This window comes from Mesoplodon densirostris, chromosome 3 (assembly GCF_025265405.1).
Source record: "Mesoplodon densirostris isolate mMesDen1 chromosome 3, mMesDen1 primary haplotype, whole genome shotgun sequence".
Classification (NCBI taxonomy): domain Eukaryota; kingdom Metazoa; phylum Chordata; class Mammalia; order Artiodactyla; family Ziphiidae; genus Mesoplodon; species Mesoplodon densirostris.
The window spans coordinates 64823688-64839774 of NC_082663.1; the positions used below are offsets into that span (position 1 = coordinate 64823688).

Here is a 16087-nt window from a genome sequence, read left to right on the forward strand (position 1 = left end):
TTCCCTTAGTTTTCTACAATAGTGGAGAATTTAGTGGATGAGTTTTATACTTCTCTTTGGTGCATTCAGACGTCTGCCTGCAATTTATTCAATTGAGACATAGCCCCCAGCTCATGCAGGCCCTGAATGGATAGATACTCCCTAACTATTTTCTTTTTAAAATAAATTTATTTATTTATTTATTTATTTTTGGCTGTGCTGGGTCTTTGTTGCTGTGTGCGGGCTTTCTTTAGTTGCGGCGAGCGAGGGCTACTCTTCGTTGCAGTGCGCGGGCTTCTCATTGTCGTGGCTTCTCTTGTTGCAGAGCATGGGCTCTAGGCACGTGGGCTTCAGTAGTTGTGGCACGTGGGCTCAGTAGTTGTGGCTCGCGGGCTCTAGAGTGCAGGCTCAGTAGTTGTGGCGCACGGGCTTAGTTGCTCCACAGCATGTGGGATCTTCCCGGACCAGGGCTTGAACCCGTGTCCCCTGCATTGGCAGGTGGATTCTTAAACACTGTGTCACCAGAAAAATCCACTCCCTAAGGTATTTATAAATTGATTACTCAGTCCAAAATTCAAAGTACTCTTTTTAACTCTGGGCAGATAAGTAACTCCTATAATTTCACTGTTCTTATGGGTCATATAACACCTTTATCCACTAGCAGGTAGACATTTCTTACTTGAAGTAAATGGAAAAGCTTAGGCATGTGGTCCACATGCAATAATTTGGTTGGGGAGGGGTGGGAGTAAGAAAGAAGGAAGATAGTCACTATTCTGAAACCTTGTACTTTCAAATGGATCACTTCTTCATCTAGTCCTGGTTGTAAGGTCAAGCACATGTCTTAGGCACTCAATGACTCAAGTTATCTCAGCTGCTAATAGCAAATATATGTGCAGCCCATCATTAACTAATTATCAGGACTGTTCTAAAGCCCTGGGAAAGACAGGGTGATGGGTATTTCCCAATCTGCTTGGGGTTGGAGTAGCATTGGAAGCATCTACCTAATACTAACATATGTGCCACTGAGTCTTTTGATTTTTAAGGAGATTACAGACGTTTTTGAAGGTGCCCCAAAGTACCCCCAGACATACCGTATGGTGTCACACCTCCCTCCTTTCACCTACGTTGTTCCTTTTACCTGAATTACCCCCAACCTGTTCCTCCTGGGAAACTAATTTTCATCTTGCAAAACCTTACATCAGCCTTTTAAACTCTGTATTATATTCCAGACCCCTCCTTTCACACGTGTATTCACACAGCCTGCCTGAATTCACTCCAAAATTTAAAAAATTTCCGTCTCTGTACATCCATGTCTGATGCGTTTTGCACATTCTTTCTATTCTCACATGCGTCACACTGTATTATAATGATCTGTTTGCAAATATTCCTACATGCTGGCTCTAAGCTCCTGGAGGGCCGGCACTGTGTTTATTCTTCTTAGATTCCCGTTAGTTTGCACATGGTGAGTACTTGTTAGAATTTAAAAGTGGAATTTCCATTATTTATTTTACTAGGCTCAGTTTTTGTTTTGTTTTTTATTTTGCAAAATATCGATTAACTGCATTATCTCTGGTTATGGGGCTGAAATGGGGGTTGTGGTAGTTATGGGAGATTTTGCCTATCAATGTTAGATTAATTTTTTACAACAAGAATATTCTCATTTACTTGTGTAATCAGAGTTAACATTATATTTATATATATCTCAAAAAAATGTTTTCTGTGTCAAGGAGTACAGATGTTTAATGTTGGAGTGAGATGTTTAATGATGACTGAGAGGTGTAGTTAGGGTTTAAATGAAAGGTATTAGATAAGATAGCCCTAGGGACTTGCCTGGTGGCGCAGTGGTTAAGAATCTGCCTCCCAATGCAGGGGACGTGGGTTCGAGCCCTGGTCCGGGAAGATCCCACATGCCGCGGAGCAACTAAGCCCGTGCGCCACAACTACTGAGCCTGCACTCTAGAGCCCTCGAGCCACAACTACTGAGCCCATGTGCTGCAACTACTGAAGCCTGCACGCCTAGAGCCCATGCTCCGCAATGAGAGAAGCCACCGCAATGAGAAGCATGCCCACCGCAACGAAGAGTAGCCCCCGCTCACTGCAACCACAGAAAGCCCACGTGCAGCAACGAAGACCCAACACAGCCAAAAATAAATAAATAAATATATTAAAAAAAAAAAAAGATAGCCCTAGCTGCTGTAGCAAACCAAATATCAGTAACTTAGTATAATAAAAGTTTCTCTTGAGCTTGATTAAAAGTCCTATGCAGGTATTCCTCATTAGGCAGGCCTCCTCCAAGTAGTGACTGAGGCACCTTAGCTGTTGTGGCTCTACCCTCTTCAGTATGTGGCATTTAAGGTTGCCATGCTTCAAGCTATGCATGGGAAAAAGTACAGAGGATCGTGTCTGGGAGATCTTAGTGATCCATGCCTCGAAATGCCTAGAAACATTACTAGTGCTCACCTTCCATTGGCTGGAACTCCATCACTTGACTGCCACCTGGCCACACCTAACTCAAGGGAGGCTGGGAAATGGAGAGTATCCGGAAGCCCCCGAAGACGAGAAATAAGCAGTGGTAAGTTAGCCATCTCTAATAGAGAGCAAAGAAACAACTCTTTATATACCAAACAGAAAATGGAATCTATTAGAAGAACTTTTAAAAGCTCACAGGTAGACTGGAGAACCAGGCAGGAACCAGCGGAGTGCTGGGTGGGGTCCAGGGAACAAGAAGGACTGATTATCTGGCCTGAGTGCCATGGATTTTCAGCCTTCTTGTCACTCTGCTTAAGATTCAAATTCCTGATTGAGGTAGGGCAGGGGGGTAACCAGCTTAGACTGAGTAGCCACCAATCTCTGAGCTCCTCGAAGATGGCAGGGCTGACAGTCCAGTGGCTTACCATCTTATTTGGAGTGAAATCCAAACCCTTCCTGTGGCCTATAAGCCCAAGTGAACTGGCTCCTGGCTACTTTTCTGACCTCACCTTTCTCTCTCATTATACTCCAATACACTGCCATCTTTGCTGTTTGTGTTTGCCAAGCAGTCTCACGTCAGCGACTTTAATACTATTGTTTGCTATACTTTCTCCTAATATTTGCATGCTCATTCCCTTCAAATCTCTGCTCAAATATCTCTTTAATTGTGAGCTCTTCCTTGACTACCTTATGTAATATAGCGCCCCAAATCATAACCGTTGCCCTCTATCCCATTTATCCTGTTTCATTTTCTTCATAGCACTTATCACCACCCAACATTTATTCATTCTCTGTCTTCCCCTCTAATAAAATTTAAGCAACATGAGAGCATAGACTTTGTTTTGTTTACATGCTGAAAACCAGACAGTGGGTAAGCATCAGAGCAAGCACTAGAATCCAGGTTGCCTTCTTCCTGTTAGCTGGTGGCAGAAGAATCAGCCTTAGAGCTAGCATGGCCCTAAGCCAAAGTAACCTGAGGCATTTAAGAATACCAACTTTTGGGCTTCCCTGGTGGTGCAGTGGCTGGGAGTCCGCCTGCCGATGCAGGGGACACGGGTTCGTGCCCCGGTCCGGGAAGATCCCACATACCGCACACGGAGCGGCTACGCCCGTGAGCCATGGCCGCTGAGCCTGTGCATCCGGAGCCTGTGCTCCGCAACAGGAGAGGCCACAACAGTGAGAGGCCCGCGTACCTACCGCAAAAAAAAAAAAAAAAAAAAAAAAAGAATACCAACTTTTATCTTTTTTGCATATTTTGACTCAAATTGTCAACCCTTATTCTTGACAGCTCATGGACATTTTTGCCATGGATATACTATTATTTATCACTGACCATGGGTAGTACACTTTTAAAATTGGTCTATGTTGCTTATAAAGCATTATTTCAACCATTGTAGTTATGGGGTTCTTAAAGCTTGTGCATATAAAGAGACACATGCCTGTGTGTTTGTGAAGGAGACCCCTATGTCATCAGGGCATTACTGAGTCTGACTGGCGAATTTCTCTTGGTCTGATTGGTCCACATATCAGTTTATGGTGGATAATCACAAGCATGTAGGTTAGCTATCATATCTGTTCTTGCTGTCAAGGGATGTCGTTTGGGCTTTACCAACTGCTATACGTGTGTCCATTTACTTATATTGGGCTTTGGCAAGTATAATTACCTCTTTTCCCTGCCTAAGTTCTGAAACAATTGATAGATAATCAAAGGAATAGCAGATAGAGATCAAAACATCAATTATTACTGATAAACCTAATATCAAAGAATGTGGCTCAGGTATAGGACCACAATGTGCTTTCTCATACCAAATCTCAGAAACAGACAGATTTATATACCCAGTCATGATCTCTGAAGACCTACAGGCCTCTCCACATGAGAGCATACCTGTGTACTTAACAGTAGAAGGAACAGAGTAGAATGGGGAAGAGATAGAGGGAAGCTAGCCAGGAAGGAGTGTTACACTAATAGATGTCCTTCCACATGGAAAGAAACACCTGGAATGAGAAATTAATGTCCCAGCTAATAATTTTAAATTAATTGCTATCATGTATTTTAAAATATTTTACAGATTAAAAAAGTCCTTTAAAAAGGCTAAAAAGATGTGAATGGAGTTTCTTCATACACCCTTATATGGATGAAGCAGGAAAATGTTCACACACTGAGTGTTCTCAAGCTAGGCTGGGAGAATGCTGACTGTATCTAGTGATGCTCTTATATGGGTGAGGGCTGAGGCAAGCACCTAATTTGCTTTACTGTTGAGCTGCCTCTAGTGGCAGCATTAAAATCACCTTAGATTTCAAAAGAACAAAATAAGGAAAAGTTAATTTACAGTTCTACCATAAATCTATAGCTCAGACCAAATTGGTTAATCTAAAGTGACTGTAAAGATCTTCTAGAAAATTTGCAGCAAATGGCTGTCTTGCTGTAAAAAATCATGTCTAACATAGTACTTAGTACATAATTGGAACTCAATAAATACTTGTTGGATGAATGAATCTTGACCTTGGGCTTCAATGTGAAGTCAGTTGAAAGTCAATGATGGTTGAAGTTTCATAGTTTTGAAATTATCTGAAACAAATTTTATGGGTATAAATGCTAATGAATGGAAACTAGAAATGAAAGAGAAAGGAATATAAGCTTTTTAAAATTACTTTCCACTAAACCTAATTGACTGGTGTAACCAAAGCTCCCCATTTTCTCTGTAAAACAGACTGATGCCTAAGGCAAGTTAACCACTCCTCATAGCAGGCTCCTATCTAATAATACCCATCATTTTGAGTTGCATTTTTACTAAGGGTCAGTTGTGATTATTCTAAACCTTTTTATCCTGGTTGCACTTGTTATTACATGATATAATTAAATATTACCAAAGCTGATGAAATGAGTGCAAAAATAAAAGAGTTGTTCCTCTGAAAATGAAGGTGAATGTTTTGGAAAGACTTCGTAAGAGGAAAGCCCCTAAAAGAAGCGCTAAAAGGTATAGGGCTTCCCTGGTGGCGCAGTGGTTGAGAGTCCGCCTGCCGATGCAGGGGACACGGGTTCGTGCCCCGGTTTGGGAGGATCCCACATGCCGCGGAGCGGCTGGGTCCGTGCGCCATGGCCGCTGAGCCTGCGCGTCCGGAGCCTGTGCTCCGCAACGGGAGAGGCCGCAGCAGTGAGAAGGCCGCGTACCACCAAAAAATAAAAAAATAAAAATAAAAAAAAATAAAAGGTATGAACCCTGCTCACAGGTAGTTTACAGCCTTGTAGACTAGCTAAGATATATGACAAAGTAACTCTAATGTATGGTGCTAAATGCCATAGGAGAAGATTACATGAGGATTCTAGAATTTCAGAGGAAGAAAATTACTTTTGGCTTGAAGAGTCATTGACAGCTACATGGAGAAGTTGATATATGAGCTGGTCTCTGAAGGCTGTAAAGTTAGAATGTGCAGAGATGATTCATTCCTAGTGAAGAGAAGTATGTAAGCAAAGCATGAGGGGTAAGGCCAATGTTTGGCTGGAGCACAGGATTCATGAAAGGGAAGAGCAGAAGGTAAAGCTAGAAAGATAACTGGGTTTCAAATAGTATGGGGCCCTAACTTCCAGGCTTATGAAATGTCTGGTCACTGTGACAATAAGACGCTTATTCTTCTCATCCACAGTGAACTTGAGTGGTCTTTATTATACCCACAAAAGGAGCACTTTATATTAGGGCATGATAATCCATATAATAATTTTTTCATTCATAGTTTCATGTTTTTTTTCATGGCTTATAAGCTCCTTTTAACCCAAGCTATTTTATAATACTTTTGTTCAGCAATGCATATGATTAATTTTCTGTGAAGGACATGGTTATTCAATTAATTCTTGGTGAAATATTAATTGTAGAATCAGTGATTATGCTTTTAAGACCTCTTGGTTCTTTTTTTAGGGCCCACATAAAATACTAACAAATCATATTATAAAATCACAAGCTTGCTTAACATTTTATGCTTTAAAAACATGTTTTCAAAGTTTGCAACATAAGCAAGATTATATATGACTTCACTTCTGTGTTATAATAGATATTAAACGCATTTTGGCAGATTTAGTAGGAAAAAATTCTACCCATTACCTTCCTTTTTTTGATATACTTCCCGTTAGTGCACTGTGGTTGCTTGAGAGTAGAATAAGACAGCATAAAAAGCTAAGGTATTGTTCATAGTTATATTCCTATAAGAAACTTTAATGTCACTTTAACTGCTAGTCAGAGGACAGGACTACCAGTTCCTGAAATACAAATCTTTAGCCTAAGAAAAATAAAATGTAATAGTTATAAATCTTAGCTTTCAGATAAAAATAGTTTGAGGACCTGTTTCACTTCTTCAGAAGTGTAGTTTTTTTTTTCTTTAAGTAAAAAATCAAAGTGCCAATTTGAAACAAAGATGATGATAAAATAAGAGAAATTATTATTTTGGTAGCCATTTTCTTCTTTAAAAATTTCAATTTGGATATATATGTATTACCTTTCTTTGGTTCCCTTACTTATAAAATAAGAAATATTATAAAACCACAAGGCTCTTTCCATTCATGATCAATTACTTAATTTTCAACAAGTTACTAGTTTCAGTTTCAGCTAAAGTGAAAGTGCTTAAAAAGGAAACAGGGACTTTATCCTCCATTCTGGAACTTCAGAAGTTAGGTATTTCCAGCACATTTAACGAAATTCGTCTTTTGAGAAATGATTTATACTAGTACAACTCAAAATAAATTTAGAAAATATAATGTCAATTTAACAGTAGGATATAAGGATATTATCAGCAAGCATACCAAAACACCATTAAGGAGTTATCACATTCCAGCCTTACTATACAAAGGGGCATGGACATATACACACTACTATGTGTGTAGTGTAAATATAGGCTTATTAAGGGGAAGTTTAGAAATGAAGAAAGAGCATAGCACACAATTCCTTCAAGTTCTTATCTCACAAAGAGTCATACTTATTAGGGCATAGCTGGACTGTTATGGAAAGGGAAGGGCTCCTGGAGGGGGACTGTGCTTATGTAATGCTTAAGTTATTTGTAGGGACATGGATATCAAAGGCAAGATTGAGAACTGTCAGAGAACTGGAAACAATTAGTAGAATAGAAATCCTAGAAATGAAAAATACAATAACAAAAAGTAACATATTTGATGATTTTAGTAGCAGTTTAGACACAGTTGAAAAGAGAATTAGTGTACCGGATGGTAGATTGGAAGAAACATCAAAATGAAGCATGGATAAGACGCTGTGAGAAGTTCTAATTTATGAAAAATTAGAATCTCAGAACAAGAGAAGATAAAAATGGGACAGAAGTAATATTTGAACAGAGTATGACTGAGAATTTCTCAAAAATGATGAAAGACATCAATGTGTAGATTGAAGAAGCCATACAAACTCCAAGCAGGATAAGATTCCTAAGCACATGTTAGTAAAAGTTTTGAAAACTAAAGACAACAACAAGATCCTAAAAACAGCTGGGAGGTGGTGATGGGGAAACAACCCAGATTACCTTCAGGAAAGCAATAACACACAGCTGATTTAGGTGAAACAATGGAAGTAGAAAACAGTGGAATGACATTTTTTTTGAATTTTATTTTATTTTTTTATACAGCAGGTTCTTATCAGTCATAAATTTTATACACATCGTTGTATACATGTCAATCCCAATCGCCCAGTTCATCACACCACCACCCCCACCACCCTGCCACTTTCCCCACTTGGTGTCCATATGTTTGTTCTCTACATCTGTGTCTCAATTTCTACACTGCAAACTGGTTCATCTGTACCATTTTTCTAGGTTCCACATATATATGTGTTAATATGCAATATTTGTTTTTCTCTTTCTGACTTACTTCACTCTGTATGACAGCCTCTAGATCCATCCACGTCTCAAGAAGTGACCCAATTTTGTTCCTTTTTATGACTGAGTAATATTCCACTGTATATATGTACCACATCTTCCTTATCCATTCGTCTATCAATGGGCATGAAGTTGCTTCCATGACCTGGCTATTATAAATAGTGCTTCAGTGAACATTGGGGTGCACGTCTCTTTTTGAATTATGATTTGCTCTGGGTATATGGCCAGTAGTGGGATTGCAGGGTCATATGGTAATTCTATTTTTAGTTTATTAATGAACCTCCATACTATTCTCCATAGTGGCTGTATCCATTTTCATTCCCACCAACAGTGCAAGAGGGTACCCTTTTCTCCACACCCTCCCCAGCATTTGTTTTTTGTAGATTTTCTGATGATGCCCATTCTAACTGGTGTGAGGTGATACCTCACTGTAGTTTTGATTTGCATTTCTCTAATAATTATTGATGTTGAGCAGCTTTTCATGTGCTTCTTGGCCATCTGTATGTCTTCTTTGGAGAAATGTCTATTTAGGTCTTCTGCCCATTTTTGGATTGGGTTGTTTGTTTTTTTCATATTGAGCTGCATGAGCTGTTTGTATATTTTGGAGATTAATCCTTTGTCCGTTGATTCATTTGCAAATATTTTCTCCCATTCTGAGGGTTGTCTTCTCGTCTTGTTTATGGTTTCCTTTGCTGTGCAAAAGCTTTTAAGTTTCATTAGGTCCCATTTGTTTATTTTTGTTTTTAATTCCATTACTCTAGGAGGCGGATCAAAAAAGACCTTGCTGTGATTTATGTCAAAGAGTGTTCTTCTTATGTTTTCCTCTAAGAGTTTTATAGTGTCCAGTCTTACATTTAGGTCTCTAATCCATTTTGAGCTTATTTTTGTGTATGGTGTTAGGGAGTGTTCTAATTTCATTCTTTTACATGTAGTTGTCCAGTTTTCCCTGCACAACTTATTGAAGAGACTGTCTTTTCTCCGTTGTATGCCCTTGCCTCCTTTGTCATAGGTTAATTGACCATAGGTGCATGGGTTTATCTCTGGGCTTTCTATCTTGTTCCATTGATCTATGTTTCTGTTTTTGTGCCAGTACCATATTGTCTTGATTACTGTAGCTTTGTAGTATAGTCTGAAGTCAGGGAGTCTGATTCCTCCAGCTCCGTTTTTTCCCTCAGGATTTCTTTGGCTATTTGGGATCTTTTGTGTCTCCATACAATTTTAAGATGATTTGTTCTAGTTCTGTAAAAAATGCCATTTGTAATTTGATAGGGATTGCATTGAATCTGTAGATTGCTTTGGGTAGTATAGTCATTTTCACAATATTGATTCTTCCAATCCAAGAATATGGTATATCTCTCCATCTGTTGGTATCATCTTTAATTTCTTTCAACAGTGTCTTATAGTTTTCTGCATACAGGTCTTTTGTCTCCCTAGGTAGGTTTATTCCTAGGTATTTTATTCTTTTTGTTGCAATGGTAAATGGGAGTGTTTCCATAATTTCTCTTTCAGATTTTTCATCATTAGTGTATAGGAATGCCAGAGATTTCTGTGCATTAATTTTGTGTCCTGCAACTTTACCAAATTCATTGATTAGCTCTAGTAGTTTTCTGGTGGCATCTTTAGGATTCTCTATGTATAGTATCATGGCATCTGCAAACATTGACGGTTTTACTTCTTCTTTTCCAATTTGGATTCCTTTTATTTCTTTTTCTTCTCTGATTGCCATGGCTAGGACTTCCAAAACTATGTTGAATAATAGTGGTGAGAGAGGATATCCTTGTCTCATTCCTGATCTTAGAGGAAATGCTTTCAGTTTTTCACCATTGAGAATGATGTTTGCTGTGGGTTTGTCGTATATGGCCTTCATTATGTTGAGGTAGGTTCCCTCTATGCCCACTTTCTGGAGAGTTTTTGTCATAAATGGGTGTTGAATTTTGTCAAAAGCTTTTTCTACATCATTGAGATGATCATATGGTTTTTATTCTTCAATTTGTTAATATGGTGTATCACATTGATTGATTTGCATATATTGAAGAATCCTTGCATCCCTGGGATAAATCCCACTTGATCATGGTGTATGATCCTTTTAATGTGTTGTTGGATTCTCTTTGCTGGGAGTTTGTTGAGGATTTTTGCATCTATATTCATCAGTGATATTGGTCTGCAATTTTCTTTTTTTATAGTATCTTTTTCTGGTTTTGGTATCAGGGTGATGGTGGCCTCATAGAATGAGTTTGGGAGTGCTCCTCCCTCTGCAATTTTTTGGAAGAGTTTGAGAAGGATAGGTGTTAGCTCTTCTCTAAATGTTTGATAGAATTCACCTGTGAAGCCATCTGGTCCTGGACTTTTGTTTGTTGGAAGATTTTTAATCACAGTTTCAATGTCATTACTTGTGATTGGTCTATTCACATTTTCTGTTTCTTCCTGGTTCAGTCTTGGAAGGTTATACCTTTCTATGAATTTGTCCATTTCTTCCAGGTTGTCCATTTTATTGGCATAGAGTTGCTTGTAGTAGTCTCTTAGGATTCTTTGTATTTCTGTGGTGTCTGTTGTAACTTCTCCTTTTTCATTTCTAATTTTATTGATTTGAGTCCTCTCCCTCTTTTTCTTAATGAGTCTGGCTAATGGTTTATCGATTGTGTTTATCTTCTCAAAGAACCAGCTTTTAGTTTTATTGATCTTTGCTATTGTTTTCTTTGTTTCTATTTCATTTATTTCTGCTCTGATCCTTTTGATTTCTTTCCTTCTGCTAACTTTGGGTTTTGTTTGTTCTTCTTTCTCTAAGTCCTTTAGGTGTAAGGTTAGATTGTTTACTTGAGATTTTTCTTGTTTCTTGAGGTAGGATTGTATACCTATAAACTTCCCTCTTGGAACTGCTTTTGCTGCATCTCATAGGTTTTGGATCGTCGCGTTTTCATTGTCATTTGTCTCTAGGTAGTTTTTGATTTCCTCTTTGAGTTCTTCAGTGATCTCTTGGTTATTTAGTAACGTATTGTTTAGCCTCCATGTGTTTGTGGTTTTTACATTTTTTTCCCTGTAATTCATTTCTAGTCTCATAGCGTTATGGTCAGAAAAGATGGTTGATATGATTTCAGTTTTCTTAAATTTACTGAGGCTTGATTTGTGACCCAAGATGTGATCTATCCTGGGGAATGTTCTGTGCTCACTTGAGAAGAAAGTGTAGTCTGCTGTTTTTGGATGGAATGTCCTATAAATATCAATTAAATCAACTGGTCTGTTGTGTCATTTGAAGCTTCTGTTTCCTTATTAATTTTCTGTTTGGATGATCTGTCCATTGGTGTAACTGAGGTGTTAAAGTCCCCCACTATTGTGTTACTGTCGATTTCCTCTTTTATAGCTGTTAGCAGTTGCCTTATGTATTGAGGTGCTCCTATGTTGTGTGCATATATATTTATAATTGTTATATCTTCTTCTTGGATTGATCCCTTGATCATTATGTAGTGTCCTTGTTCTTGTAACATTCTTTATTTTAAAGTCTCTTTTATCTGATACGAGTATAGCTACTCCAGCTTTCTTTTGATTTCCATTTGCATGGAATATCTTTTTCCATTCCCTCACTTTCAGTCTGTATGTGTCCCTAGGTCTGAATTGGGTCTCTTGTGGACAGCATATATATGGGTCTTGTTTTTGTATCCATTCAACAAGCCTGTGTCTTTTGGTTGGAGCATTTAATCCATTCACGTTTAAGGTAATTATCGATATGTATGTTCCTATGACCATTTTCTTAATGGGTTTGGGTTTGTTTTTGTAGGTCCTTTTCTTCTCTTGTGTTTCCCACTTAGAGAAGTTTCTTTAGCATTTGTTGTGGAGCTTGTTTGGTGGTGCTGAATTCTCTTAGCTTTTGTTTGTCTGTAAAGCTTTTGATTTCTCCATCAAATCTGAATGAGATCCTTGCTGGGTAGGGTAATATTGGTTGTAGTTTCTTCCCTTTTATCACTTTCAGTATATCATGCCACTCCCTTCTGGCTTGTAGAGTTTCTGTTGAGAAATCAGCTGTTAACCTTATGGGAGTTCCCTTGTATGTTATTTGTCATTTTCCCCTTGCTGCTTTCAATAATTTTTCTTTGTCTTTAATTTTTGCCAATTTGATTACTATGTGTCTCAGCGTGTTTCTTCTTGGGTTTATCCAGTATGGGACTCGCTGCGCTTCCTGGACTTGGGTGGCTATTTCCTTTCCCATGTTAGGGAAGTGTTCACCTATAATCTATTCAAGTATTTTTTCTAGTCCTTTTTCTCTCTCTTCTCCTTCTGCTACCCCTATAATGCGAATGTTGTTGCATTTAATGTTGTCCCAGAGGTCTCTGAAACTGTCATCAGTTCTTTTCATTCTTTTTTCTTTATTCTGTTCCACAGCAGTGAATTTCACCATTCTGTCTTCCTGGTCACTTATCCGTTCTTCTGCCTCAGTTATTCTGCTATTGATTCCTTCTAGTGTAGTTTTCATTTCAGTTATTGTATTGTTCATCTCTTTTTGTTTGTTCTTTAGTTCTTGTAGGTCTTTGTTAAACATTTCTTGCATCTTCTCAATCTTTGCCTCCATTCTTTTTCTGAGGTCCTGGATCATCTTCACTATCATTATTCTGAATTCTTTTTCTGGAAGGTTGCCTATCTCCACTTCACTTAGTTGTTTTTTGGGGGTTTTATCTTGTTCCTTCATCTGGTACATAGCCCTCTGCCTTTTCTTCTTGTCTCTCTCTCTCTGTGAATGTGGCTTTTGTTCCAAGGCTGCAGGATTGTAGTTCTTCTTGCTTCTGCTGTCTGTCCTCTTGGAATGACATTTTTAATGGAACATTACTCAGCCATAAACAGGAACAAAATTGGGTCATTTGTAGAGTCGTGGATGGACCTAGAGACTGTCATAAAGAGTGAAGTAAGTCATAAAGAGAAAAACAAATATTGTATATTAATGCATATATATGGAATCTGAAAAAATTTGTATAGACGATCTTATTTCAAAGCAGAAATAGAGACACAGACAGAGAGAACAAGCGTATGGATATCTAGGGGGAAAGGGGGTATGTGATGAATTGGGAGATTGGGATTGACATATATACAGTATTAACACTTAGTACTATGTATAAAATAGATAACTAATGAGAACCTAGTGTGTAGCTCAGAGAACTCTACTCAATGCTCTCTGGTTATCTAAATGGGAAGGAAATCCAAAAGAAAGGGGATATATGTACACACACAGCTGATTCACTTTGCTGTACAGTAGCAACTAACACAATATTGTAAAGCAACTCTACTTGAATAAAAATTTAAAAAACAAAGTATTGAGAGAAAATACTGGTTAAACATGGTGGAATCAAGTCTTCAGAGAAAAATACCTGCCAATATAGAATTTTATACCCTGAAAAAAGACTCTTAGAATGGATGTGTAAAAATGCTTTTAAAGGAATAAGTAGGGTGAATTTACCAGCAGAAAATTCACAGTAAAGGAAATACTAAAGCGAGTTTTTTAGGGAGGAGGAAAATGATTCCAGATGGAATGTTGGAGGTGGAGGAAGGAATGAAACACAATTTTTAAAAATTCAGTATATAGGGAAATCTAAATGAATATTGGAAGTTTAAAAGAATAATAAAATTATGGCTATGAGATTTTAAAACATTTACAGAATTAAAATGTACAATTATAGCATAAGTTGAAATTATAATTTATGGTCTTTGTGTTGTCTTGGAAGAGATAAAAATACCAATTTCTGTTAGACATTAATGATTCAAGGGTGCATGTTGAAATCTCTAGGATAATCACTAAAAGAATAGTAAAATATAACTGCCAAGCTAATAAAGGGGGTAAAGAAAATAATAATAAATGCTCAATCTAAAACAAGGCAGGAAAGGAGAGAAAAAGGAACATAGATTAGGTAGTATAAATAGAAAGTGCATAATAAGATGGAAGATTTAACCCCAAATATATGGTAATTGTATTGGTCATTATATTAAGCTTAAATGGACTAACTGCTCCATTTAAATTGGCAGAGTTGATTTTAAAAATCTTTGTGGGAGTTCCCTGGTGGTCCAGTGGTTAGGACTCAGTACCTTCACTGCTGTGGGCCAAGGGAACTAAGATCCCATAATATCATTAAAGATAAAAAGACTTGATTTGCAAAAAATACTTAGTCCCCCAGGCCTGTTTCCTCATCTGGTAAATTAATATATCTACTATGGAATTGTTGTTTGAGAATTATATAACACATAGTAAAGCACATAGTAATATTAAAAAGAAAATAATAAAAAGATTTGAATAACACAACTAATAAATCTGACCTACCTGACATACATAGAACATTACTGAAAAACAGCAGGACACATATTCTTTTCCAGAACACATAAATATTTAAACAAACAAACAAACAAAATTTGGCCATATAGCCATAAAGCAAATCTCAATAAATTTCAAAGTATAACTTCTATAAAATAAATTCTTTTTTTTTTTTTTTTTTTTTTTTTTTTTTTTTTGCTGTACGCGGGCCTCTCACTGCTGTGGCCTCTCCCGTTGCGGAGCACAGGCTCCGGACACACAGGCTCCGCGGCCATGGCTCGCGGGCCCAGCCGCTCCGCGGCATGTGGGATCTTCCGGGATCGGGGCACGAACCCGTGTCCCCTGCATCGGCAGGCGGACTCTCAACCACTGCGCCACCATGGAAGCCCTACACAGGAGGTTTTAAAACTAAGCCTTGAAGAGTAGATAGAATTTAAATATGCAGGAAAGGTAGATTAAGGTGGGGGATAAGAATTGTAAGTGGAAGAATGGCATGAGCACAGGGGAGGAGAAAGTGTAAGAAAATTCCAGGGAAGAGTGCTGCAGAGTCTGAGACAAAGGCCCAATGGCAATTGAAAGGGACAGCCAAAGCCAGCCATCTCTTGAGGGCATATGAGAGCAGTCCAAGGAGACCATCTTTCCAAACCTCTTTAGCCATTGAAAATGACCATGCCCAGACTCCTTTGATCTCTAGTTCAAGGATTATACGGAGGACCTGATTACAGATCATGTTTATTGAGTGTTAATTACATGCCAGGCACATTTTCTAAGCATTTCATGTGTATTAGCTAATTTAACCCTCACAGCACTCCCATGAAGTAGGTTCTATTATGATCCCGGGTTTACAGATGAGTTAAGTACAGCACAGTAGGCTGCTGGGTTTTTTTTGTGATCTCTCTATAGTCACTACTTCCCCTTCATGGCCCTGACTCAGAGTTTCCATGATATATTTACTGAACACAGAATTATCTAGTTAAAACAGAAATGTACCATGTAGGGGTAGGGTGGAAGTGGGTACTTGGAAAGAAGGTCAGCTAGGGATCAGAGAATTAAGTATTTTGAATTTACTTTTCTATAGTATAAAATTTACTGACGTTTTTGAGCAGGACGTGGCATGATGAAAATTTTTAGTAAACTTGGTCTGGAAAGATAGGCAGGATGGATTGAGGGTCGGGGGAGGGCAGGAGGTAGACATGATACTAGCTGACCAGTTAGGAAGCTAATGAAATAATCAAGGGGTGATGTGATAAAAAGCTAGGTCAAGGTAGTGATAGCAGTAACAGGGAAGGCACAGATGCAAGGGCCATTATGAAGGTCCTGGTGACTAGATAGTGAGCCTGAGGGACTGGGTGAGCCACAGGAGGTCTGGGGGCAATCCTGATAGGGGAAGGTGGGGAATTTCACTTTAGCTTTTTTTTTTGACTTCGCAGGATATTGATTTATTCCAGCCTGGGATGTGTTATTGTATTTGGTATCCTGACTTCA

General features: G+C 38.3%; 1 protein-coding gene across 4 annotated transcripts in view; it reads left to right on the forward strand.

Moving 5' to 3' along the window:
- Nucleotides 1–16087, forward strand: part of CMYA5 (cardiomyopathy associated 5) — a 100427-nt gene that overhangs the window by 21174 nt on the left and 63166 nt on the right. The gene's annotated exons all lie outside the window — the stretch shown is intronic.